The sequence below is a fragment of the Schistocerca serialis genome, unplaced genomic scaffold (genome assembly GCF_023864345.2).
Source record: "Schistocerca serialis cubense isolate TAMUIC-IGC-003099 unplaced genomic scaffold, iqSchSeri2.2 HiC_scaffold_1059, whole genome shotgun sequence".
Lineage (NCBI taxonomy): Eukaryota > Metazoa > Arthropoda > Insecta > Orthoptera > Acrididae > Schistocerca > Schistocerca serialis.
In genome coordinates this window covers 2,501-7,500 of record NW_026047249.1, presented here as the reverse complement: position 1 = coordinate 7,500, position 5,000 = coordinate 2,501, and the positions used below count along the sequence as shown (strand labels likewise).

Here is a 5,000-nt window from a genome sequence, read left to right as displayed (position 1 = left end):
ATCCCACCCTTCCGACATCCGCCATTGCTCAGCTAAGCCACGAACACCCACACATGTCCTACACAGGGGTGCACCCAACATCACAATACTGCCTCCTGTCACAGTACACAAACAATGGCAGGAATGAAAGACACAGATCTGCCACAACCTTGGAATCGGAGCGCCGCCTGTCATGAGCCACAAGTGCATCCTGACGTGACAAATCGGATGATCCCGCAGGCATGCACTTACGATAATCACTATCAACGAACCTGCCGCCCCCTCCCCCCCCAAAATACACCTTTCCCTACAACGTGTACCTTAACCTAAGCTATATTGTACCTTAACCTAAGCGATATTGTACCTTAACCTAAGGTATATCGTACCTTAACCTAACCTACATTGCGCCTTCACCTAACCTACGTTGTACCTTAACCTAACCTACGTTGTACCTTAACCTAACCTACGTTGTACCTTAACCTAACCTACGTTGTACCTTAACCTAACCTACGTTGTACCTTAACCTAACCTACGTTGTACCTTAACCTAACCTACGTTGTACCTTAACCTAACCTACGTTGTACCTTAACCTAACCTACGTTGTACCTTAACCTAACCTACGTTGTGCCTTAACCTAACCTACGTTGTGCCTTAACCTAACCTACGTTGTGCCTTAACCTAACCTACGTTGTGCCTTAACCTAACCTACGTTGTGCCTTAACCTAACCTACGTTGTGCCTTAACCTAACCTACGTTGTGCCTTAACCTAACCTATGTTGTGCCTTAACCTAACCTATGTTGTGCCTTAACCTAACCTATGTTGTGCCTTAACCTAACCTATGTTGTGCCTTAACCTAACCTATGTTGTGCCTTAACCTAACCTATGTTGTGCCTTAACCTAACCTATGTTGTGCCTTAACCTAACCTATGTTGTGCCTTAACCTAACCTATGTTGTGCCTTAACCTAACCTATGTTGTGCCTTAACCTAACCTATGTTGTGCCTTAACCTAACCTATGTTGTGCCTTAACCTAACCTATGTTGTGCCTTAACCTAACCTATGTTGTGCCTTAACCTAACCTATGTTGTGCCTTAACCTAACCTACGTTGTGCCTTAACCTAACCTACGTTGTGCCTTAACCTAACCTACGTTGTGCCTTAACCTAACCTACGTTGTGCCTTAACCTAACCTACGTTGTGCCTTAACCTAACCTACGTTGTGCCTTAACCTAACCTACGTTGTGCCTTAACCTAACCTACGTTGTGCCTTAACCTAACCTACGTTGTGCCTTAACCTAACCTACGTTGTGCCTTAACCTAACCTACGTTGTGCCTTAACCTAACCTATGTTGTGCCTTAACCTAACCTATGTTGTGCCTTAACCTAACCTATGTTGTGCCTTAACCTAACCTATGTTGTGCCTTAACCTAACCTATGTTGTGCCTTAACCTAACCTATGTTGTGCCTTAACCTAACCTATGTTGTGCCTTAACCTAACCTATGTTGTGCCTTAACCTAACCTATGTTGTGCCTTAACCTAACCTATGTTGTGCCTTAACCTAACCTATGTTGTGCCTTAACCTAACCTATGTTGTGCCTTAACCTAACCTACGTTGTGCCTTAACCTAACCTACGTTGTGCCTTAACCTAACCCATATTGTACCTTAACCTAACCCATATTGTACCTTAACCTAACCCATATTGTACCTTAACCTAACCCATATTGTACCTTAACCTAACCCATATTGTACCTTAACGTAACCTAATTTGTGCCTTAACGTAACCTAATTTGTGCCTTAACGTAACCTAATTTGTGCCTTAACGTAACCTAATTTGTGCCTTAACGTAACCTAATTTGTGCCTTAACGTAACCTAATTTGTGCCTTAACGTAACCTAATTTGTGCCTTAACGTAACCTAATTTGTGCCTTAACGTAACCTAATTTGTGCCTTAACGTAACCTAATTTGTGCCTTAACGTAACCTAATTTGTGCCTTAACGTAACCTAATTTGTGCCTTAACGTAACCTAATTTGTGCCTTAACGTAACCTAATTTGTGCCTTAACGTAACCTAATTTGTGCCTTAACGTAACCTAATTTGTGCCTTAACGTAACCTAATTTGTGCCTTAACGTAACCTAATTTGTGCCTTAACGTAACCTAATTTGTGCCTTAACGTAACCCATGTTGTGCCTTAACGTAACCCATGTTGTGCCTTAACGTAACCCAATTTGTGCCTTAACGTAACCCATGTTGTGCCTTAACCTAACCTATATTGTGCCTCAACCTAACCTATATTGCGCCTTAACCTGACGCACGTTGTCGCTGAACCTGCTCTGTAATTGTTATGCAACTCGTTAAATTAGTGTAGTGTTGCCTAACCGCAACCCTCGCAATATAGTTCGCTATTCGCACTGCCCGGTCCCCTGTGTATCGCGTCATGTTAAACACCTTGCAGGTGTTGCTGACTTTCCACATGCTCCTGCTATACACTGTAATGTGGATAGCAGCAGGACGTACATGCCCCCCCCCCTTCCCCCCTGCCTTCGCAAGCTGGTCGTTGAGAAGTTTGCATGTTCAATGCCCTTCGCATGCCGACGTACTCAGCCTACGTTGTGGTACGGCCTGTCACCTGTCCGCCGATGTACGCAAAACCCACAAACTGTACTGCACATTGGTCCGTATGTACTGAATGATACATCGTGGCACATGTGTGACCGTACGACGACTGCGCCTAGCAACGGCAGACCATACAGTCCAAATATTGTGCACGCAGCTACGTGTCGTCTCCCTATAAGAGCTGGATTGCAGTGTGGTACGCCATTCAGACGTGTGGGAGGAACGGACGCCCTGGATGGCGATCAGCATGAGCAGTCTGTTGATGTAGTGGAGCGTGTATTCGGACGTAGTCGTCTCTTCTCACACACCGTGATAGCATGTTGCACCGCGTTCCACATCTGCGACATCCTGCAGAGGCCGGCTGACAGTCGTTCGCGCAATGGACACCGCATACGTACGGGGGCTACCTTCCACGTGTTCTCGAGGCGTGCACATGTTGTTGCGTCTATGTGGGCAGACGTAGTGTGTTGTGACACCTGACACAGGCATGCAATACTCGTTGCAAATGGCGATGGACGTCTACGTTTGCTGGTGACGTTACGCAAATGAACAACAGGTAACCCGTTGTGGTGCGGTTGTTCTCGCTAGAGGTGAATCAGTGTTGGCGACGATCGGTCGAGCTATTAACCGGTTGTTTCAGGGATACCCACCATGCCCACGAACGTGAAAGGGGACCCACCATGCCCACGAACGCGAAAGGGGATCTGGGTGTGAGGCGATACGCGGCGGTGGCTGGGTGGGACCGTCCCCGGCCGGTGAGGGGGGGCCGCCCGGCGTGCTGGCAGCGCGGTGCGTGGGCGCACGCGCTACAGCCGGCTGGTGGGGGCGGCCAGTGGCAGGCGCGCCGGCCGACGGACGCGGCAGGCGGCGCAGCTGCGCGCCGGCGCCCCCTGCTCGCGGCGCCTTGCGGCCAAAGTAGGTCCTCGCGGGCCCGGTGCGAAGCGCGGTGGCCATCTGCAGTGTGCTGGTCCGATTGAGGACTGTGTGCGCTGAGGATGCGCCGCCGCCCGGCGCTCGGCGCCGCGACGCCGTCTGCTGCTCGGTCGCCCCAGCGGTTCTCGCAGGTGGTTTGTATCGCAGCTGTGCGGACGTGTTGGCGCGTGCGCTGTGCTGGGAGAGTTCGCTTCGGCACCCAAGTGGGGCTTTTGTCCTTCTGTGGCGCTGGCGTTGGAGCTGCCGGTCACCGTAGGTGGCGCGTGTTGTCTCCCGCCGGCAATGCCACGACAGCACGCTCCCGGGCCTCTGTCGGCAGCGGCAAGCTCAGTTGGGAGCACGGGTGGTCGCACCTAAAGCGTCTACTCGCCTAACTCCGGGCGATTGCGCCTCTCTCGAACCCGACCAAGTACTTAGGACGGCGCTGCGCGCCGCCGGGACCTGAGAGGGTTTCGAGGTGTGTTGTGCAGGGGAGCTCAGCCTCCTCCTGTTTGCAGAATAATTGAGCGGACGCTTGCGTGTTCGCGCGGGCCCCCGGGACACACTCCCGGGCGGCCGGCTGCTCAGCTCTAGTTGACGCAGCTCCCTGGTTGATCCTGCCAGTAGTCATATGCTTGTCTCAAAGATTAAGCCATGCATGTCTCAGTACAAGCCGCATTAAGGTGAAACCGCGAATGGCTCATTAAATCAGTTATGGTTCCTTAGATCGTACCCACGTTACTTGGATAACTGTGGTAATTCTAGAGCTAATACATGCAAACAGAGTCCCGACCAGAGATGGAAGGGACGCTTTTATTAGATCAAAACCAATCGGTCGGCTCGTCCGGTCCGTTTGCCTTGGTGACTCTGAATAACTTTGGGCTGATCGCACGGTCCTCGTACCGGCGACGCATCTTTCAAATGTCTGCCTTATCAACTGTCGATGGTAGGTTCTGCGCCTACCATGGTTGTAACGGGTAACGGGGAATCAGGGTTCGATTCCGGAGAGGGAGCCTGAGAAACGGCTACCACATCCAAGGAAGGCAGCAGGCGCGCAAATTACCCACTCCCGGCACGGGGAGGTAGTGACGAAAAATAACGATACGGGACTCATCCGAGGCCCCGTAATCGGAATGAGTACACTTTAAATCCTTTAACGAGTATCTATTGGAGGGCAAGTCTGGTGCCAGCAGCCGCGGTAATTCCAGCTCCAATAGCGTATATTAAAGTTGTTGCGGTTAAAAAGCTCGTAGTTGGATTTGTGTCCCACGCTGTTGGTTCACCGCCCGTCGGTGTTTAACTGGCATGTATCGTGGGACGTCCTGCCGGTGGGGCGAGCCGAAGGCGTGCGACCGCCTCGTGCGTGCTCGTGCGTCCCGAGGCGGACCCCGTTGAAATCCTACCAGGGTGCTCTTTATTGAGTGTCTCGGTGGGCCGGCACGTTTACTTTGAACAAATTAGAGTGCTTAAAGCAGGCAAGCCCGCCTGAATAC

At 51.0% G+C, this 5,000-nt stretch overlaps 1 non-coding gene across 1 annotated transcript in view; it reads left to right on the top strand.

Moving 5' to 3' along the window:
* Positions 1-4,111: 4,111 nt before the first annotated feature.
* The window catches only part of LOC126430784 (small subunit ribosomal RNA), a 1,909-nt gene continuing 1,020 nt past the window's right edge, over positions 4,112-5,000 (top strand). Inside the window, exon 1 of the ribosomal RNA XR_007577310.1 lies at positions 4,112-5,000. This exon is cut by the window's right edge and continues 1,020 nt beyond it. This is a non-coding gene — a ribosomal RNA (small subunit ribosomal RNA).